This window comes from Hemiscyllium ocellatum, chromosome 28 (genome assembly GCF_020745735.1).
Source record: "Hemiscyllium ocellatum isolate sHemOce1 chromosome 28, sHemOce1.pat.X.cur, whole genome shotgun sequence".
Lineage (NCBI taxonomy): Eukaryota > Metazoa > Chordata > Chondrichthyes > Orectolobiformes > Hemiscylliidae > Hemiscyllium > Hemiscyllium ocellatum.
Genome location: NC_083428.1, coordinates 42,703,483 through 42,724,048, shown reverse-complemented (window position 1 = coordinate 42,724,048; position 20,566 = coordinate 42,703,483). Strand labels below are relative to the sequence as shown.

The 20,566-nt window shown below is 54.8% G+C and overlaps 19 non-coding genes across 19 annotated transcripts; all 19 read right to left on the bottom strand.

The window, feature by feature from the left end:
* Nucleotides 1–239: 239 nt before the first annotated feature.
* trnak-cuu (transfer RNA lysine (anticodon CUU)) lies at nucleotides 240–312 on the bottom strand. Its single transcript has one exon. It is a non-coding gene; the product is annotated as a tRNA-Lys (tRNA).
* Nucleotides 313–1,342: 1,030 nt separating this feature from the next.
* trnak-cuu (transfer RNA lysine (anticodon CUU)) lies at nucleotides 1,343–1,415 on the bottom strand. Its single transcript has one exon. It is a non-coding gene; the product is annotated as a tRNA-Lys (tRNA).
* Nucleotides 1,416–2,445: 1,030 nt separating this feature from the next.
* On the bottom strand, nucleotides 2,446–2,518 carry trnak-cuu (transfer RNA lysine (anticodon CUU)). The gene has a single exon. It is a non-coding gene; the product is annotated as a tRNA-Lys (tRNA).
* Nucleotides 2,519–3,548: 1,030 nt separating this feature from the next.
* trnak-cuu (transfer RNA lysine (anticodon CUU)) lies at nucleotides 3,549–3,620 on the bottom strand. The gene has a single exon. It is a non-coding gene; the product is annotated as a tRNA-Lys (tRNA).
* Nucleotides 3,621–4,649: 1,029 nt separating this feature from the next.
* Nucleotides 4,650–4,722, bottom strand: trnak-cuu (transfer RNA lysine (anticodon CUU)). Its single transcript has one exon. It is a non-coding gene; the product is annotated as a tRNA-Lys (tRNA).
* Nucleotides 4,723–5,752: 1,030 nt separating this feature from the next.
* On the bottom strand, nucleotides 5,753–5,825 carry trnak-cuu (transfer RNA lysine (anticodon CUU)). The gene has a single exon. It is a non-coding gene; the product is annotated as a tRNA-Lys (tRNA).
* A 1,030-nt stretch (nucleotides 5,826–6,855) lies between these two features.
* trnak-cuu (transfer RNA lysine (anticodon CUU)) lies at nucleotides 6,856–6,928 on the bottom strand. The gene has a single exon. It is a non-coding gene; the product is annotated as a tRNA-Lys (tRNA).
* A 1,018-nt stretch (nucleotides 6,929–7,946) lies between these two features.
* trnak-cuu (transfer RNA lysine (anticodon CUU)) lies at nucleotides 7,947–8,019 on the bottom strand. Its single transcript has one exon. It is a non-coding gene; the product is annotated as a tRNA-Lys (tRNA).
* Nucleotides 8,020–9,049: 1,030 nt separating this feature from the next.
* Nucleotides 9,050–9,122, bottom strand: trnak-cuu (transfer RNA lysine (anticodon CUU)). The gene has a single exon. It is a non-coding gene; the product is annotated as a tRNA-Lys (tRNA).
* Nucleotides 9,123–10,152: 1,030 nt separating this feature from the next.
* On the bottom strand, nucleotides 10,153–10,225 carry trnak-cuu (transfer RNA lysine (anticodon CUU)). Its single transcript has one exon. It is a non-coding gene; the product is annotated as a tRNA-Lys (tRNA).
* Nucleotides 10,226–11,255: 1,030 nt separating this feature from the next.
* trnak-cuu (transfer RNA lysine (anticodon CUU)) lies at nucleotides 11,256–11,328 on the bottom strand. The gene has a single exon. It is a non-coding gene; the product is annotated as a tRNA-Lys (tRNA).
* A 1,030-nt stretch (nucleotides 11,329–12,358) lies between these two features.
* trnak-cuu (transfer RNA lysine (anticodon CUU)) lies at nucleotides 12,359–12,431 on the bottom strand. The gene has a single exon. It is a non-coding gene; the product is annotated as a tRNA-Lys (tRNA).
* Nucleotides 12,432–13,460: 1,029 nt separating this feature from the next.
* On the bottom strand, nucleotides 13,461–13,533 carry trnak-cuu (transfer RNA lysine (anticodon CUU)). Its single transcript has one exon. It is a non-coding gene; the product is annotated as a tRNA-Lys (tRNA).
* Nucleotides 13,534–14,563: 1,030 nt separating this feature from the next.
* trnak-cuu (transfer RNA lysine (anticodon CUU)) lies at nucleotides 14,564–14,636 on the bottom strand. Its single transcript has one exon. It is a non-coding gene; the product is annotated as a tRNA-Lys (tRNA).
* Nucleotides 14,637–15,666: 1,030 nt separating this feature from the next.
* On the bottom strand, nucleotides 15,667–15,739 carry trnak-cuu (transfer RNA lysine (anticodon CUU)). The gene has a single exon. It is a non-coding gene; the product is annotated as a tRNA-Lys (tRNA).
* Nucleotides 15,740–16,768: 1,029 nt separating this feature from the next.
* Nucleotides 16,769–16,841, bottom strand: trnak-cuu (transfer RNA lysine (anticodon CUU)). The gene has a single exon. It is a non-coding gene; the product is annotated as a tRNA-Lys (tRNA).
* A 1,017-nt stretch (nucleotides 16,842–17,858) lies between these two features.
* Nucleotides 17,859–17,931, bottom strand: trnak-cuu (transfer RNA lysine (anticodon CUU)). The gene has a single exon. It is a non-coding gene; the product is annotated as a tRNA-Lys (tRNA).
* A 1,030-nt stretch (nucleotides 17,932–18,961) lies between these two features.
* On the bottom strand, nucleotides 18,962–19,034 carry trnak-cuu (transfer RNA lysine (anticodon CUU)). The gene has a single exon. It is a non-coding gene; the product is annotated as a tRNA-Lys (tRNA).
* Nucleotides 19,035–20,064: 1,030 nt separating this feature from the next.
* On the bottom strand, nucleotides 20,065–20,137 carry trnak-cuu (transfer RNA lysine (anticodon CUU)). Its single transcript has one exon. It is a non-coding gene; the product is annotated as a tRNA-Lys (tRNA).
* Nucleotides 20,138–20,566: the final 429 nt, after the last annotated feature.

Here is a 20,566-nt window from a genome sequence, read left to right as displayed (position 1 = left end):
GGGGATGCTCTTGGGAGAGGTCGGTCGCCTGTTTCCTCAGTCGAGGGATTCTGTGCTAATTTCTGATTTCGCACATTTGGAGGACCTGAAAGAGATCAATTCAAACAGAAGCCACGCGTTGCGGCAGGCAAAACGGGCCTGCACTTGCTTCCCCACCGCCAGAACGGGAGGGCCATTGAGTCTGATTTGCTCGCACCGTCTTCTCTGTTGTCCTGTGGCAGTGCAATTTAAAAGCGACCCGCCCGAGCAGGGACTTGAACCCTGGACCCTCAGATTAAGAGTCTGATGCTCTACCGACTGAGCTACCCGGGAGCCAGGCGTGCGCTTGCACGAGCTGGCAAAAACGTCCACGCTTCACACTGCCGCGCAGCCATTCTGCCACAATCCACACAATTCAGTGGGAAAGACTGGCAGCCCCGGCTGTGCAGGGCCGATTCCAAGCCGCCATCTCTCTTCATCACCCCCACTCCATTGCCGCACCGTCCTGTCTCTACTGTAACAACCCTCCTCAACACACACTTCTGGCACCGTCCAAGCCATCAGCAAGCTTACAACACAGGACCGCCAAAGAAAGAACGGTGCTCATGAGACAGCCTCGTCATCATCCCTCCAACACCACGCACAGTCTCCACCCCCAGCATCCACTCTCTGCTCGACACAATCCACCCCACCACAAGCCGCAGACTCCGACACTCCCACACGCACTGCCACATCGCCATTGCTCCAAAACAAGGAAGATGCGCATGAAGGTTCCGTTTGATGTGTCTGAGTCGATTTTGAAGAAAAGCAGACCATCGATTTGAGAGCTCTCCATAAATCGAAGCTTCAGCATGTGCAATTATAATCAGGATTTCACTGCTTCCTCCCAGCGCCACGGACCCACGTCGATTCGAATCTCGGGCGACTACCTGTGTGGAGTTTGCACATTCAGCCCGTGTCTGCGTGGATTTCGTCCGTCGGATCCGCTTTCCTCCCACACTCCAAAAGTGTGCAGGTCAGGTGTTCTGGCCATGCTAAATTGCCCATTGTTTTCAGGGATGTGTAGGTTCGGTGCATTTGTTCGGGGTAAATACATAGTCATGCGGTATGGGTTTGGGCGCCTTGGGGATGCTCTTGGGAGAGGTCGGTCGCCTGTTTCCTCAGTCGAGGGATTCTGTGCTAATTTCTGATTTCGCACATTTGGAGGACCTGAAAGAGATCAATTCAAACAGAAGCCACGCGTTGCGGCAGGCAAAACGGGCCTGCACTTGCTTCCCCACCGCCAGAACGGGAGGGCCATTGAGTCTGATTTGCTCGCACCGCCGTCTCTGTTGTCCTGTGGCAGTGCAATTTAAAAGCGACCCGCCCGAGCAGGGACTTGAACCCTGGACCCTCAGATTAAGAGTCTGATGCTCTACCGACTGAGCTACCCGGGCGCCAGGCGTGCGCTTGCACGAGCTGGCAAAAACGTTCACGCTTCACACTGCCGCGCAGCCATTCTGCCACAATCCACACAATTCAGTGGGAAAGACTGGCAGCCCCGGCTGTGCAGGGCCGATTCCAAGCCGCCATCTCTCTTCATCACCCCCACTCCATTGCCGCACCGTCCTGTCTCTACTGTAACAACCCTCCTCAACACACACTTCTGGCACCGTCCAAGCCATCAGCAAGCTTACAACACAGCACCGCCAAAGAAAGAACGGTGCTCATGAGACAGCCTCGTCATCATCCCTCCAACACCACGCACAGTCCCCACCCCCAGCATCCACTCTCTGCTCGACACAATCCACCCCACCACAAGCCGCAGACACCGACACTCCCACACGCACTGCCACATCGCCATTGCTCCAAAACAAGGAAGATGCGCATGAAGGTTCCGTTTGATGTGTCTGAGTCGATTTTGAAGAAAAGCAGACCATCGATTTGAGAGCTCTCCATAAATCGAAGCTTCAGCATGTGCAATTATAATCAGGATTTCACTGCTTCCTCCCAGCGCCACGGACCCACGTCGATTCGAATCTCGGACGACTACCTGTGTGGAGTTTGCACATTCAGCCCGTGTCTGCGTGGATTTCGTCCGACGGATCCGCTTTCCTCCCACACTCCAAAAGTGTGCAGGTCAGGTGTTCTGGCCATGCTAAATTGCCCATTGTTTTCAGGGATGTGTAGGTTCGGTGCATTTGTTCGGGGTAAATACATAGTCATGCGGTATGGGTTTGGGTGCCTGGGGGATGCTCTTGGGAGAGGTCGGTCGCCTGTTTCCTCAGTCGAGGGATTCTATGCTAATTTCTGATTTCGCACATTTGGAGGACCTGAAAGAGATCAATTCAAACAGAAGCCAGGCGTTGCGGCAGGCAAAACGGGCCTGCACTTGCTTCCCCACCGCCAGAACGGGAGGGCCATTGAGTCTGATTTGCTCGCACCGCCTTCTCTGTTGTCCTGTGGCAGTGCAATTTAAAAGCGACCCGCCCGAGCAGGGACTTGAACCCTGGACCCTCAGATTAAGAGTCTGATGCTCTACCGACTGAGCTACCCGGGCACGAGGCGCGCGCTTGCACGAGCTGGCAAAAACGTCCACGCTTCACACTGCCGCGCAGCCATTCTGCCACAATCCACACAATTCAGTGGGAAAGACTGGCAGCCCCGGCTGTGCAGGGCCGATTCCAAGCCGCCATCTCTCTTCATCACCCCCACTCCATTGCCGCACCGTCCTGTCTCTACTGTAACAACCCTCCTCAACACACACTTCTGGCACCGTCCAAGCCATCAGCAAGCTTACAACACAGCACCGCCAAAGAAAGAACGGTGCTCATGAGACAGCCTCGTCATCATCCCTCCAACACCACGCACAGTCCCCACCCCCAGCATCCACTCTCTGCTCGACACAATCCACCCCACCACAAGCCGCAGACTCCGACACTCCCACACGCACTGCCACATCACCATTGCTCCAAAACAAGGAAGATGCGCATGAAGGTTCCGTTTGATGTGTCTGAGTCGATTTTGAAGAAAAGCAGACCATCGATTTGAGAGCTCTCCATAAATCGAAGCTTCAGCATGTGCAATTATAATCAGGATTTCACTGCTTCCTCCCAGCGCCACGGACCCACGTCGATTCGAATCTCGGGCGACTACCTGTGTGGAGTTTGCACATTCAGCCCGTGTCTGCGTGGATTTCGTCCGACGGATCCGCTTTCCTCCCACACTCCAAAAGTGTGCAGGTCAGGTGTTCTGGCCATGCTAAATTGCCCATTGTTTTCAGGGATGTGTAGGTTCGGTGCATTTGTTCGGGGTAAATACATAGTCATGCGGTATGGGTTTGGGTGCCTGGGGGATGCTCTTGGGAGAGGTCGGTCGCCTGTTTCCTCAGTCGAGGGATTCTATGCTAATTTCTGATTTCGCACATTTGGAGGACCTGAAAGAGATCAATTCAAACAGAAGCCAGGCGTTGCGGCAGGCAAAACGGGCCTGCACTTGCTTCCCCACCGCCAGAACGGGAGGGCCATTGAGTCTGATTTGCTCGCACCGCCTTCTCTGTTGTCCTGTGGCAGTGCAATTTAAAAGCGACCCGCCCGAGCAGGACTTGAACCCTGGACCCTCAGATTAAGAGTCTGATGCTCTACCGACTGAGCTACCCGGGCGCCAGGCGTGCGCTTGCACGAGCTGGCAAAAACGTCCACGCTTCACACTGCCGCGCAGCCATTCTGCCACAATCCACACAATTCAGTGGGAAAGACTGGCAGCCCCGGCTGTGCAGGGCCGATTCCAAGCCGCCATCTCTCTTCATCACCCCCACTCCATTGCCGCACCGTCCTGTCTCTACTGTAACAACCCTCCTCAACACACACTTCTGGCACCGTCCAAGCCATCAGCAAGCTTACAACACAGCACCGCCAAAGAAAGAACGGTGCTCATGAGACAGCCTCGTCATCATCCCTCCAACACCACGCACAGTCCCCACCCCCAGCATCCACTCTCTGCTCGACACAATCCACCCCACCACAAGCCGCAGACTCCGACACTCCCACACGCACTGCCACATCGCCATTGCTCCAAAACAAGGAAGATGCGCATGAAGGTTCCGTTTGATGTGTCTGAGTCGATTTTGAAGAAAAGCAGACCATCGATTTGAGAGCTCTCCATAAATCGAAGCTTCAGCATGTGCAATTATAATCAGGATTTCACTGCTTCCTCCCAGCGCCACGGACCCACGTCGATTCGAATCTCGGGCGACTACCTGTGTGGAGTTTGCACATTCAGCCCGTGTCTGCGTGGATTTCGTCCGACGGATCCGCTTTCCTCCCACACTCCAAAAGTGTGCAGGTCAGGTGTTCTGGCCATGCTAAATTGCCCATTGTTTTCAGGGATGTGTAGGTTCGGTGCATTTGTTCGGGGTAAATACATAGTCATGCGGTATGGGTTTGGGTGCCTGGGGGATGCTCTTGGGAGAGTCGGTCGCCTGTTTCCTCAGTCGAGGGATTCTATGCTAATTTCTGATTTCGCACATTTGGAGGACCTGAAAGAGATCAATTCAAACAGAAGCCAGGCGTTGCGGCAGGCAAAACGGGCCTGCACTTGCTTCCCCACCGCCAGAACGGGAGCGCCATTGAGTCTGATTTGCTCGCACCGCCTTCTCTGTTGTCCTGTGGCAGTGCAATTTAAAAGCGACCCGCCCGAGCAGGGACTTGAACCCTGGACCCTCAGATTAAGAGTCTGATGCTCTACCGACTGAGCTACCCGGGCGCCAGGCGTGCGCTTGCACGAGCTGGCAAAAACGTCCACGCTTCACACTGCCGCGCAGTCATTCTGCCACAATCCACACAATTCAGTGGGAAAGACTGGCAGCCCCGGCTGTGCAGGGCCGATTCCAAGCCGCCATCTCTCTTCATCACCCCCACTCCATTGCCGCACCGTCCTGTCTCTACTGTAACAACCCTCCTCAACACACACTTCTGGCACCGTCCAAGCCATCAGCAAGCTTACAACACAGCACCGCCAAAGAAAGAACGGTGCTCATGAGACAGCCTCGTCATCATCCCTCCAACACCACGCACAGTCCCCACCCCCAGCATCCACTCTCTGCTCGACACAATCCACCCCACCACAAGCCGCAGACTCCGACACTCCCACACGCACTGCCACATCGCCATTGCTCCAAAACAAGGAAGATGCGCATGAAGGTTCCGTTTGATGTGTCTGAGTCGATTTTGAAGAAAAGCAGACCATCGATTTGAGAGCTCTCCATAAATCGAAGCTTCAGCATGTGCAATTATAATCAGGATTTCACTGTTTCCTCCCAGCGCCACGGACCCACGTCGATTCGAATCTCGGGCGACTACCTGTGTGGAGTTTGCACATTCAGCCCGTGTCTGCGTGGATTTCGTCCGACGGATCCGCTTTCCTCCCACACTCCAAAAGTGTGCAGGTCAGGTGTTCTGGCCATGCTAAATTGCCCATTGTTTTCAGGGATGTGTAGGTTCGGTGCATTTGTTCGGGGTAAATACATAGTCATGCGGTATGGGTTTGGGTGCCTGGGGGATGCTCTTGGGAGAGGTCGGTCGCCTGTTTCCTCAGTCGAGGGATTCTATGCTAATTTCTGATTTCGCACATTTGGAGGACCTGAAAGAGATCAATTCAAACAGAAGCCAGGCGTTGCGGCAGGCAAAACGGGCCTGCACTTGCTTCCCCACCGCCAGAACGGGAGGGCCATTGAGTCTGATTTGCTCGCACCGCCTTCTCTGTTGTCCTGTGGCAGTGCAATTTAAAAGCGACCCGCCCGAGCAGGGACTTGAACCCTGGACCCTCAGATTAAGAGTCTGATGCTCTACCGACTGAGCTACCCGGGCGCCAGGCGTGCGCTTGCACGAGCTGGCAAAAACGTCCACGCTTCACACTGCCGCGCAGCCATTCTGCCACAATCCACACAATTCAGTGGGAAAGACTGGCAGCCCCGGCTGTGCAGGGCCGATTCCAAGCCGCCATCTCTCTTCATCACCCCCACTCCATTGCCGCACCGTCCTGTCTCTACTGTAACAACCCTCCTCAACACACACTTCTGGCACCGTCCAAGCCATCAGCAAGCTTACAACACAGCACCGCCAAAGAAAGAACGGTGCTCATGAGACAGCCTCGTCATCATCCCTCCAACACCACGCACAGTCCCCACCCCCAGCATCCACTCTCTGCTCGACACAATCCACCCCACCACAAGCCGCAGACTCCGACACTCCCACACGCACTGCCACATCGCCATTGCTCCAAAACAAGGAAGATGCGCATGAAGGTTCCGTTTGATGTGTCTGAGTCGATTTTGAAGAAAAGCAGACCATCGATTTGAGAGCTCTCCATAAATCGAAGCTTCAGCATGTGCAATTATAATCAGGATTTCACTGCTTCCTCCCAGCGCCACGGACCCACGTCGATTCGAATCTCGGGCGACTACCTGTGTGGAGTTTGCACATTCAGCCCGTGTCTGCGTGGATTTCGTCCGACGGATCCGCTTTCCTCCCACACTCCAAAAGTGTGCAGGTCAGGTGTTCTGGCCATGCTAAATTGCCCATTGTTTTCAGGGATGTGTAGGTTCGGTGCATTTGTTCGGGGTAAATACATAGTCATGCGGTATGGGTTTGGGTGCCTGGGGGATGCTCTTGGGAGAGGTCGGTCGCCTGTTTCCTCAGTCGAGGGATTCTATGCTAATTTCTGATTTCGCACATTTGGAGGACCTGAAAGAGATCAATTCAAACAGAAGCCAGGCGTTGCGGCAGGCAAAACGGGCCTGCACTTGCTTCCCCACCGCCAGAACGGGAGGGCCATTGAGTCTGATTTGCTCGCACCGCCTTCTCTGTTGTCCTGTGGCAGTGCAATTTAAAAGCGATCCGCCCGAGCAGGGACTTGAACCCTGGACCCTCAGATTAAGAGTCTGATGCTCTACCGACTGAGCTACCCGGGCGCCAGGCGTGCGCTTGCACGAGCTGGCAAAAACGTCCACGCTTCACACTGCCGCGCAGCCATTCTGCCACAATCCACACAATTCAGTGGGAAAGACTGGCAGCCCCGGCTGTGCAGGGCCGATTCCAAGCCGCCATCTCTCTTCATCACCCCCACTCCATTGCCGCACCGTCCTGTCTCTACTGTAACAACCCTCCTCAACACACACTTCTGGCACCGTCCAAGCCATCAGCAAGCTTACAACACAGCACCGCCAAAGAAAGAACGGTGCTCATGAGACAGCCTCGTCATCATCCCTCCAACACCACGCACAGTCCCCACCCCCAGCATCCACTCTCTGCTCGACACAATCCACCCCACCACAAGCCGCAGACACCGACACTCCCACACGCACTGCCACATCGCCATTGCTCCAAAACAAGGAAGATGCGCATGAAGGTTCCGTTTGATGTGTCTGAGTCGATTTTGAAGAAAAGCAGACCATCGATTTGAGAGCTCTCCATAAATCGAAGCTTCAGCATGTGCAATTATAATCAGGATTTCACTGCTTCCTCCCAGCGCCACGGACCCACGTCGATTCGAATCTCGGGCGACTACCTGTGTGGAGTTTGCACATTCAGCCCGTGTCTGCGTGGATTTCGTCCGACGGATCCGCTTTCCTCCCACACTCCAAAAGTGTGCAGGTCAGGTGTTCTGGCCATGCTAAATTGCCCATTGTTTTCAGGGATGTGTAGGTTCGGTGCATTTGTTCGGGGTAAATACATAGTCATGCGGTATGGGTTTGGGCGCCTTGGGAGAGGTCGGTCGCCTGTTTCCTCAGTCGAGGGATTCTATGCTAATTTCTGATTTCGCACATTTGGAGGACCTGAAAGAGATCAATTCAAACAGAAGCCAGGCGTTGCGGCAGGCAAAACGGGCCTGCACTTGGTTCCCCACCGCCAGAACGGGAGGGCCATTGAGTCTGATTTGCTCGCACCGTCTTCTCTGTTGTCCTGTGGCAGTGCAATTTAAAAGCGACCCGCCCGAGCAGGGACTTGAACCCTGGACCCTCAGATTAAGAGTCTGATGCTCTACCGACTGAGCTACCCGGGCGCCAGGCGGGCGCTTGCACGAGCTGGCAAAAACGTCCACGCTTCACACTGCCGCGCAGCCATTCTGCCACAATCCACACAATTCAGTGGGAAAGACTGGCAGCCCCGGCTGTGCAGGGCCGATTCCAAGCCGCCATCTCTCTTCATCACCCCCACTCCATTGCCGCACCGTCCTGTCTCTACTGTAACAACCCTCCTCAACACACACTTCTGGCACCGTCCAAGCCATCAGCAAGCTTACAACACAGGACCGCCAAAGAAAGAACGGTGCTCATGAGACAGCCTCGTCATCATCCCTCCAACACCACGCACAGTCTCCACCCCCAGCATCCACTCTCTGCTCGACACAATCCACCCCACCACAAGCCGCAGACTCCGACACTCCCACACGCACTGCCACATCGCCATTGCTCCAAAACAAGGAAGATGCGCATGAAGGTTCCGTTTGATGTGTCTGAGTCGATTTTGAAGAAAGGCAGACCATCGATTTGAGAGCTCTCCATAAATCGAAGCTTCAGCATGTGCAATTATAATCAGGATTTCACTGCTTCCTCCCAGCGCCACGGACCCACGTCGATTCGAATCTCGGGCGACTACCTGTGTGGAGTTTGCACATTCAGCCCGTGTCTGCGTGGATTTCGTCCGTCGGATCCGCTTTCCTCCCACACTCCAAAAGTGTGCAGGTCAGGTGTTCTGGCCATGCTAAATTGCCCATTGTTTTCAGGGATGTGTAGGTTCGGTGCATTTGTTCGGGGTAAATACATAGTCATGCGGTATGGGTTTGGGCGCCTTGGGGATGCTCTTGGGAGAGGTCGGTCGCCTGTTTCCTCAGTCGAGGGATTCTGTGCTAATTTCTGATTTCGCACATTTGGAGGACCTGAAAGAGATCAATTCAAACAGAAGCCAGGCGTTGCGGCAGGCAAAACGGGCCTGCACTTGCTTCCCCACCGCCAGAACGGGAGGGCCATTGAGTCTGATTTGCTCGCACCGCCGTCTCTGTTGTCCTGTGGCAGTGCAATTTAAAAGCGACCCGCCCGAGCAGGGACTTGAACCCTGGACCCTCAGATTAAGAGTCTGATGCTCTACCGACTGAGCTACCCGGGCGCCAGGCGTGCGCTTGCACGAGCTGGCAAAAACGTTCACGCTTCACACTGCCGCGCAGCCATTCTGCCACAATCCACACAATTCAGTGGGAAAGACTGGCAGCCCCGGCTGTGCAGGGCCGATTCCAAGCCGCCATCTCTCTTCATCACCCCCACTCCATTGCCGCACCGTCCTGTCTCTACTGTAACAACCCTCCTCAACACACACTTCTGGCACCGTCCAAGCCATCAGCAAGCTTACAACACAGCACCGCCAAAGAAAGAACGGTGCTCATGAGACAGCCTCGTCATCATCCCTCCAACACCACGCACAGTCCCCACCCCCAGCATCCACTCTCTGCTCGACACAATCCACCCCACCACAAGCCGCAGACACCGACACTCCCACACGCACTGCCACATCGCCATTGCTCCAAAACAAGGAAGATGCGCATGAAGGTTCCGTTTGATGTGTCTGAGTCGATTTTGAAGAAAAGCAGACCATCGATTTGAGAGCTCTCCATAAATCGAAGCTTCAGCATGTGCAATTATAATCAGGATTTCACTGCTTCCTCCCAGCGCCACGGACCCACGTCGATTCGAATCTCGGACGACTACCTGTGTGGAGTTTGCACATTCAGCCCGTGTCTGCGTGGATTTCGTCCGACGGATCCGCTTTCCTCCCACACTCCAAAAGTGTGCAGGTCAGGTGTTCTGGCCATGCTAAATTGCCCATTGTTTTCAGGGATGTGTAGGTTCGGTGCATTTGTTCGGGGTAAATACATAGTCATGCGGTATGGGTTTGGGTGCCTGGGGGATGCTCTTGGGAGAGGTCGGTCGCCTGTTTCCTCAGTCGAGGGATTCTATGCTAATTTCTGATTTCGCACATTTGGAGGACCTGAAAGAGATCAATTCAAACAGAAGCCAGGCGTTGCGGCAGGCAAAACGGGCCTGCACTTGCTTCCCCACCGCCAGAACGGGAGGGCCATTGAGTCTGATTTGCTCGCACCGCCTTCTCTGTTGTCCTGTGGCAGTGCAATTTAAAAGCGACCCGCCCGAGCAGGGACTTGAACCCTGGACCCTCAGATTAAGAGTCTGATGCTCTACCGACTGAGCTACCCGGGCACGAGGCGCGCGCTTGCACGAGCTGGCAAAAACGTCCACGCTTCACACTGCCGCGCAGCCATTCTGCCACAATCCACACAATTCAGTGGGAAAGACTGGCAGCCCCGGCTGTGCAGGGCCGATTCCAAGCCGCCATCTCTCTTCATCACCCCCACTCCATTGCCGCACCGTCCTGTCTCTACTGTAACAACCCTCCTCAACACACACTTCTGGCACCGTCCAAGCCATCAGCAAGCTTACAACACAGCACCGCCAAAGAAAGAACGGTGCTCATGAGACAGCCTCGTCATCATCCCTCCAACACCACGCACAGTCCCCACCCCCAGCATCCACTCTCTGCTCGACACAATCCACCCCACCACAAGCCGCAGACTCCGACACTCCCACACGCACTGCCACATCGCCATTGCTCCAAAACAAGGAAGATGCGCATGAAGGTTCCGTTTGATGTGTCTGAGTCGATTTTGAAGAAAAGCAGACCATCGATTTGAGAGCTCTCCATAAATCGAAGCTTCAGCATGTGCAATTATAATCAGGATTTCACTGCTTCCTCCCAGCGCCACGGACCCACGTCGATTCGAATCTCGGGCGACTACCTGTGTGGAGTTTGCACATTCAGCCCGTGTCTGCGTGGATTTCGTCCGACGGATCCGCTTTCCTCCCACACTCCAAAAGTGTGCAGGTCAGGTGTTCTGGCCATGCTAAATTGCCCATTGTTTTCAGGGATGTGTAGGTTCGGTGCATTTGTTCGGGGTAAATACATAGTCATGCGGTATGGGTTTGGGCGCCTTGGGGATGCTCTTGGGAGAGGTCGGTCGCCTGTTTCCTCAGTCGAGGGATTCTGTGCTAATTTCTGATTTCGCACATTTGGAGGACCTGAAAGAGATCAATTCAAACAGAAGCCAGGCGTTGCGGCAGGCAAAACGGGCCTGCACTTGCTTCCCCACCGCCAGAACGGGAGGGCCATTGAGTCTGATTTGCTCGCACCGCCGTCTCTGTTGTCCTGTGGCAGTGCAATTTAAAAGCGACCCGCCCGAGCAGGGACTTGAACCCTGGACCCTCAGATTAAGAGTCTGATGCTCTACCGACTGAGCTACCCGGGCGCCAGGCGTGCGCTTGCACGAGCTGGCAAAAACGTTCACGCTTCACACTGCCGCGCAGCCATTCTGCCACAATCCACACAATTCAGTGGGAAAGACTGGCAGCCCCGGCTGTGCAGGGCCGATTCCAAGCCGCCATCTCTCTTCATCACCCCCACTCCATTGCCGCACCGTCCTGTCTCTACTGTAACAACCCTCCTCAACACACACTTCTGGCACCGTCCAAGCCATCAGCAAGCTTACAACACAGCACCGCCAAAGAAAGAACGGTGCTCATGAGACAGCCTCGTCATCATCCCTCCAACACCACGCACAGTCCCCACCCCCAGCATCCACTCTCTGCTCGACACAATCCACCCCACCACAAGCCGCAGACACCGACACTCCCACACGCACTGCCACATCGCCATTGCTCCAAAACAAGGAAGATGCGCATGAAGGTTCCGTTTGATGTGTCTGAGTCGATTTTGAAGAAAAGCAGACCATCGATTTGAGAGCTCTCCATAAATCGAAGCTTCAGCATGTGCAATTATAATCAGGATTTCACTGCTTCCTCCCAGCGCCACGGACCCACGTCGATTCGAATCTCGGACGACTACCTGTGTGGAGTTTGCACATTCAGCCCGTGTCTGCGTGGATTTCGTCCGACGGATCCGCTTTCCTCCCACACTCCAAAAGTGTGCAGGTCAGGTGTTCTGGCCATGCTAAATTGCCCATTGTTTTCAGGGATGTGTAGGTTCGGTGCATTTGTTCGGGGTAAATACATAGTCATGCGGTATGGGTTTGGGTGCCTGGGGGATGCTCTTGGGAGAGGTCGGTCGCCTGTTTCCTCAGTCGAGGGATTCTATGCTAATTTCTGATTTCGCACATTTGGAGGACCTGAAAGAGATCAATTCAAACAGAAGCCAGGCGTTGCGGCAGGCAAAACGGGCCTGCACTTGCTTCCCCACCGCCAGAACGGGAGGGCCATTGAGTCTGATTTGCTCGCACCGCCTTCTCTGTTGTCCTGTGGCAGTGCAATTTAAAAGCGACCCGCCCGAGCAGGGACTTGAACCCTGGACCCTCAGATTAAGAGTCTGATGCTCTACCGACTGAGCTACCCGGGCGCCAGGCGTGCGCTTGCACGAGCTGGCAAAAACGTCCACGCTTCACACTGCCGCGCAGCCATTCTGCCACAATCCACACAATTCAGTGGGAAAGACTGGCAGCCCCGGCTGTGCAGGGCCGATTCCAAGCCGCCATCTCTCTTCATCACCCCCACTCCATTGCCGCACCGTCCTGTCTCTACTGTAACAACCCTCCTCAACACACACTTCTGGCACCGTCCAAGCCATCAGCAAGCTTACAACACAGCACCGCCAAAGAAAGAACGGTGCTCATGAGACAGCCTCGTCATCATCCCTCCAACACCACGCACAGTCCCCACCCCCAGCATCCACTCTCTGCTCGACACAATCCACCCCACCACAAGCCGCAGACTCCGACACTCCCACACGCACTGCCACATCACCATTGCTCCAAAACAAGGAAGATGCGCATGAAGGTTCCGTTTGATGTGTCTGAGTCGATTTTGAAGAAAAGCAGACCATCGATTTGAGAGCTCTCCATAAATCGAAGCTTCAGCATGTGCAATTATAATCAGGATTTCACTGCTTCCTCCCAGCGCCACGGACCCACGTCGATTCGAATCTCGGGCGACTACCTGTGTGGAGTTTGCACATTCAGCCCGTGTCTGCGTGGATTTCGTCCGACGGATCCGCTTTCCTCCCACACTCCAAAAGTGTGCAGGTCAGGTGTTCTGGCCATGCTAAATTGCCCATTGTTTTCAGGGATGTGTAGGTTCGGTGCATTTGTTCGGGGTAAATACATAGTCATGCGGTATGGGTTTGGGTGCCTGGGGGATGCTCTTGGGAGAGTCGGTCGCCTGTTTCCTCAGTCGAGGGATTCTATGCTAATTTCTGATTTCGCACATTTGGAGGACCTGAAAGAGATCAATTCAAACAGAAGCCAGGCGTTGCGGCAGGCAAAACGGGCCTGCACTTGCTTCCCCACCGCCAGAACGGGAGCGCCATTGAGTCTGATTTGCTCGCACCGCCTTCTCTGTTGTCCTGTGGCAGTGCAATTTAAAAGCGACCCGCCCGAGCAGGGACTTGAACCCTGGACCCTCAGATTAAGAGTCTGATGCTCTACCGACTGAGCTACCCGGGCGCCAGGCGCGCGCTTGCACGAGCTGGCAAAAACGTCCACGCTTCACACTGCCGCGCAGTCATTCTGCCACAATCCACACAATTCAGTGGGAAAGACTGGCAGCCCCGGCTGTGCAGGGCCGATTCCAAGCCGCCATCTCTCTTCATCACCCCCACTCCATTGCCGCACCGTCCTGTCTCTACTGTAACAACCCTCCTCAACACACACTTCTGGCACCGTCCAAGCCATCAGCAAGCTTACAACACAGCACCGCCAAAGAAAGAACGGTGCTCATGAGACAGCCTCGTCATCATCCCTCCAACACCACGCACAGTCCCCACCCCCAGCATCCACTCTCTGCTCGACACAATCCACCCCACCACAAGCCGCAGACTCCGACACTCCCACACGCACTGCCACATCGCCATTGCTCCAAAACAAGGAAGATGCGCATGAAGGTTCCGTTTGATGTGTCTGAGTCGATTTTGAAGAAAAGCAGACCATCGATTTGAGAGCTCTCCATAAATCGAAGCTTCAGCATGTGCAATTATAATCAGGATTTCACTGCTTCCTCCCAGCGCCACGGACCCACGTCGATTCGAATCTCGGGCGACTACCTGTGTGGAGTTTGCACATTCAGCCCGTGTCTGCGTGGATTTCGTCCGACGGATCCGCTTTCCTCCCACACTCCAAAAGTGTGCAGGTCAGGTGTTCTGGCCATGCTAAATTGCCCATTGTTTTCAGGGATGTGTAGGTTCGGTGCATTTGTTCGGGGTAAATACATAGTCATGCGGTATGGGTTTGGGTGCCTGGGGGATGCTCTTGGGAGAGGTCGGTCGCCTGTTTCCTCAGTCGAGGGATTCTATGCTAATTTCTGATTTCGCACATTTGGAGGACCTGAAAGAGATCAATTCAAACAGAAGCCAGGCGTTGCGGCAGGCAAAACGGGCCTGCACTTGCTTCCCCACCGCCAGAACGGGAGGGCCATTGAGTCTGATTTGCTCGCACCGCCTTCTCTGTTGTCCTGTGGCAATGCAATTTAAAAGCGACCCGCCCGAGCAGGGACTTGAACCCTGGACCCTCAGATTAAGAGTCTGATGCTCTACCGACTGAGCTACCCGGGCGCCAGGCGTGCGCTTGCACGAGCTGGCAAAAACGTCCACGCTTCACACTGCCGCGCAGCCATTCTGCCACAATCCACACAATTCAGTGGGAAAGACTGGCAGCCCCGGCTGTGCAGGGCCGATTCCAAGCCGCCATCTCTCTTCATCACCCCCACTCCATTGCCGCACCGTCCTGTCTCTACTGTAACAACCCTCCTCAACACACACTTCTGGCACCGTCCAAGCCATCAGCAAGCTTACAACACAGCACCGCCAAAGAAAGAACGGTGCTCATGAGACAGCCTCGTCATCATCCCTCCAACACCACGCACAGTCCCCACCCCCAGCATCCACTCTCTGCTCGACACAATCCACCCCACCACAAGCCGCAGACACCGACACTCCCACACGCACTGCCACATCGCCATTGCTCCAAAACAAGGAAGATGCGCATGAAGGTTCCGTTTGATGTGTCTGAGTCGATTTTGAAGAAAAGCAGACCATCGATTTGAGAGCTCTCCATAAATCGAAGCTTCAGCATGTGCAATTATAATCAGGATTTCACTGCTTCCTCCCAGCGCCACGGACCCACGTCGATTCGAATCTCGGGCGACTACCTGTGTGGAGTTTGCACATTCAGCCCGTGTCTGCGTGGATTTCGTCCGACGGATCCGCTTTCCTCCCACACTCCAAAAGTGTGCAGGTCAGGTGTTCTGGCCATGCTAAATTGCCCATTGTTTTCAGGGATGTGTAGGTTCGGTGCATTTGTTCGGGGTAAATACATAGTCATGCGGTATGGGTTTGGGTGCCTGGGGGATGCTCTTGGGAGAGGTCGGTCGCCTGTTTCCTCAGTCGAGGGATTCTATGCTAATTTCTGATTTCGCACATTTGGAGGACCTGAAAGAGATCAATTCAAACAGAAGCCAGGCGTTGCGGCAGGCAAAACGGGCCTGCACTTGCTTCCCCACCGCCAGAACGGGAGGGCCATTGAGTCTGATTTGCTCGCACCGCCTTCTCTGTTGTCCTGTGGCAATGCAATTTAAAAGCGACCCGCCCGAGCAGGGACTTGAACCCTGGACCCTCAGATTAAGAGTCTGATGCTCTACCGACTGAGCTACCCGGGCGCCAGGCGTGCGCTTGCACGAGCTGGCAAAAACGTCCACGCTTCACACTGCCGCGCAGCCATTCTGCCACAATCCACACAATTCAGTGGGAAAGACTGGCAGCCCCGGCTGTGCAGGGCCGATTCCAAGCCGCCATCTCTCTTCATCACCCCCACTCCATTGCCGCACCGTCCTGTCTCTACTGTAACAACCCTCCTCAACACACACTTCTGGCACCGTCCAAGCCATCAGCAAGCTTACAACACAGCACCGCCAAAGAAAGAACGGTGCTCATGAGACAGCCTCGTCATCATCCCTCCAACACCACGCACAGTCCCCACCCCCAGCATCCACTCTCTGCTCGACACAATCCACCCCACCACAAGCCGCAGACTCCGACACTCCCACACGCACTGCCACATCGCCATTGCTCCAAAACAAGGAAGATGCGCATGAAGGTTCCGTTTGATGTGTCTGAGTCGATTTTGAAGAAAAGCAGACCATCGATTTGAGAGCTCTCCATAAATCGAAGCTTCAGCATGTGCAATTATAATCAGGATTTCACTGCTTCCTCCCAGCGCCACGGACCCACGTCGATTCGAATCTCGGGCGACTACCTGTGTGGAGTTTGCACATTCAGCCCGTGTCTGCGTGGATTTCGTCCGACGGATCCGCTTTCCTCCCACACTCCAAAAGTGTGCAGGTCAGGTGTTCTGGCCATGCTAAATTGCCCATTGTTTTCAGGGATGTGTAGGTTCGGTGCATTTGTTCGGGGTAAATACATAGTCATGCGGTATGGGTTTGGGTGCCTGGGGGATGCTCTTGGGAGAGTCGGTCGCCTGTTTCCTCAGTCGAGGGATTCTATGCTAATTTCTGATTTCGCACATTTGGAGGACCTGAAAGAGATCAATTCAAACAGAAGCCAGGCGTTGCGGCAGGCAAAACGGGCCTGCACTTGCTTCCCCACCGCCAGAACGGGAGGGCCATTGAGTCTGATTTGCTCGCACCGCCTTCTCTGTTGTCCTGTGGCAGTGCAATTTAAAAGGGACCCGCCCGAGCAGGGACTTGAACCCTGGACCCTCAGATTAAGAGTCTGATGCTCTACCGACTGAGCTACCCGGGCGCCAGGCGTGCGCTTGCACGAGCTGGCAAAAACGTCCACGCTTCACACTGCCGCGCAGCCATTCTGCCACAATCCACACAATTCAGTGGGAAAGACTGGCAGCCCCGGCTGTGCAGGGCCGATTCCAAGCCGCCATCTCTCTTCATCACCCCCACTCCATTGCCGCACCGTCCTGTCTCTACTGTAACAACCCTCCTCAACACACACTTCTGGCACCGTCCAAGCCATCAGCAAGCTTACAACACAGCACCGCCAAAGAAAGAACGGTGCTCATGAGACAGCCTCGTCATCATCCCTCCAACACCACGCACAGTCCCCACCCCAGCATCCACTCTCTGCTCGACACAATCCACCCCACCACAAGCCGCAGACACCGACACTCCCACACGCACTGCCACATCGCCATTGCTCCAAAACAAGGAAGATGCGCATGAAGGTTCCGTTTGATGTGTCTGAGTCGATTTTGAAGAAAAGCAGACCATCGATTTGAGAGCTCTCCATAAATCGAAGCTTCAGCATGTGCAATTATAATCAGGATTTCACTGCTTCCTCCCAGCGCCACGGACCCACGTCGATTCGAATCTCGGGCGACTACCTGTGTGGAGTTTGCACATTCAGCCCGTGTCTGCGTGGATTTCGTCCGTCGGATCCGCTTTCCTCCCACACTCCAAAAGTGTGCAGGTCAGGTGTTCTGGCCATGCTAAATTGCCCATTGTTTTCAGGGATGTGTAGGTTCGGTGCATTTGTTCGGGGTAAATACATAGTCATGCGGTATGGGTTTGGGCGCCTTGGGAGAGGTCGGTCGCCTGTTTCCTCAGTCGAGGGATTCTGTGCTAATTTCTGATTTCGCACATTTGGAGGACCTGAAAGAGATCAATTCAAACAGAAGCCAGGCGTTGCGGCAGGCAAAACGGGCCTGCACTTGCTTCCCCACCGCCAGAACGGGAGGGCCATTGAGTCTGATTTGCTCGCACCGTCTTCTCTGTTGTCCTGTGGCAGTGCAATTTAAAAGCGACCCGCCCGAGCAGGGACTTGAACCCTGGACCCTCAGATTAAGAGTCTGATGCTCTACCGACTGAGCTACCCGGGCGCCAGGCGTGCGCTTGCACGAGCTGGCAAAAACGTCCACGCTTCACACTGCCGCGCAGCCATTCTGCCACAATCCACACAATTCAGTGGGAAAGACTGGCAGCCCCGGCTGTGCAGGGCCGATTCCAAGCCGCCATCTCTCTTCATCACCCCCACTCCATTGCCGCACCGTCCTGTCTCTACTGTAACAACCCTCCTCAACACACACTTCTGGCACCGTCCAAGCCATCAGCAAGCTTACAACACAGCACCGCCAAAGAAAGAACGGTGCTCATGAGACAGCCTCGTCATCATCCCTCCAACACCACGCACAGTCTCCACCCCCAGCATCCACTCTCTGCTCGACACAATCCACCCCACCACAAGCCGCAGACTCCGACACTCCCACACGCACTGCCACATCGCCATTGCTCCAAAACAAGGAAGATGCGCATGAAGGTTCCGTTTGATGTGTCTGAGTCGATTTTGAAGAAAAGCAGACCATCGATTTGAGAGCTCTCCATAAATCGAAGCTTCAGCATGTGCAATTATAATCAGGATTTCACTGCTTCCTCCCAGCGCCACGGACCCACGTCGATTCGAATCTCGGGCGACTACCTGTGTGGAGTTTGCACATTCAGCCCGTGTCTGCGTGGATTTCGTCCGACGGATCCGCTTTCCTCCCACACTCCAAAAGTGTGCAGGTCAGGTGTTCTGGCCATGCTAAATTGCCCATTGTTTTCAGGGATGTGTAGGTTCGGTGCATTTGTTCGGGGTAAATACATAGTCATGCGGTATGGGTTTGGGCGCCTTGGGGATGCTCTTGGGAGAGGTCGGTCGCCTGTTTCCTCAGTCGAGGGATTCTGTGCTAATTTCTGATTTCGCACATTTGGAGGACCTGAAAGAGATCAATTCAAACAGAAGCCAGGCGTTGCGGCAGGCAAAACGGGCCTGCACTTGCTTCCCCACCGCCAGAACGGGAGGGCCATTGAGTCTGATTTGCTCGCACCGCCTTCTCTGTTGTCCTGTGGCAGTGCAATTTAAAAGCGACCCGCCCGAGCAGGGCCTTGAACCCTGGACCCTCAGATTAAGAGTCTGATGCTCTACCGACTGAGCTACCCGGGCGCCAGGCGTGCGCTTGCACGAGCTGGCAAAAACGTCCACGCTTCACACTGCCGCGCAGCCATTCTGCCACAATCCACACAATTCAGTGGGAAAGACTGGCAGCCCCGACTGTGCAGGGCCGATTCCAAGCCGCCATCTCTCTTCATCACCCCCACTCCATTGCCGCACCGTCCTGTCTCTACTGTAACAACCCTCCTCAACACACACTTCTGGCACCGTCCAAGCCATCAGCAAGCTTACAACACAGCACCGCCAAAGTAAGAACGGTGCTCATGAGACAGCCTCGTCATCATCCCTCCAACACCACGCACAGTCCCCACCCCCAGCATCCACTCTCTGCTCGACACAATCCACCCCACCACAAGCCGCAGACACCGACACTCCCACACGCACTGCCACATCGCCATTGCTCCAAAACAAGGAAGATGCGCATGAAGGTTCCGTTTGATGTGTCTGAGTCGATTTTGAAGAAAAGCAGACCATCGATTTGAGAGCTCTCCATAAATCGAAGCTTCAGCATGTGCAATTATAATCAGGATTTCACTGCTTCCTCCCAGCGCCACGGACCCACGTCGATTCGAATCTCGGGCGACTACCTGTGTGGAGTTTGCACATTCAGCCCGTGTCTGCGTGGATTTCGTCCGACGGATCCGCTTTCCTCCCACACTCCAAAAGTGTGCAGGTCAGGTGTTCTGGCCATGCTAAATTGCCCATTGTTTTCAGGGATGTGTAGGTTCGGTGCATTTGTTCGGGGTAAATACATAGTCATGCGGTATGGGTTTGGGTGCCTGGGGGATGCTCTTGGGAGAGGTCGGTCGCCTGTTTCCTCAGTCGAGGGATTCTATGCTAATTTCTGATTTCGCACATTTGGAGGACCTGAAAGAGATCAATTCAAACAGAAGCCAGGCGTTGCGGCAGGCAAAACGGGCCTGCACTTGCTTCCCCACCGCCAGAACGGGAGGGCCATTGAGTCTGATTTGCTCGCACCGCCGTCTCTGTTGTCCTGTGGCAGTGCAATTTAAAAGCGACCCGCCCGAGCAGGGACTTGAACCCTGGACCCTCAGATTAAGAGTCTGATGCTCTACCGACTGAGCTACCCGGGCGCCAGGCGTGCGCTTGCACGAGCTGGCAAAAACGTTCACGCTTCACACTGCCCCGCAGCCATTCTGCCACAATCCACACAATTCAGTGGGAAAGACTGGCAGCCCCGGCTGTGCAGGGCCGATTCCAAGCCGCCATCTCTCTTCATCACCCCCACTCCATTGCCGCACCGTCCTGTCTCTACTGTAACAACCCTCCTCAACACACACTTCTGGCACCGTCCAAGCCATCAGCAAGCTTACAACACAGCACCGCCAAAGAAAGAACGGTGCTCATGAGACAGCCTCGTCATCATCCCTCCAACACCACGCACAGTCCCCACCCCCAGCATCCACTCTCTGCTCGACACAATCCACCCCACCACAAGCCGCAGACACCGACACTCCCACACGCACTGCCACATCGCCATTGCTCCAAAACAAGGAAGATGC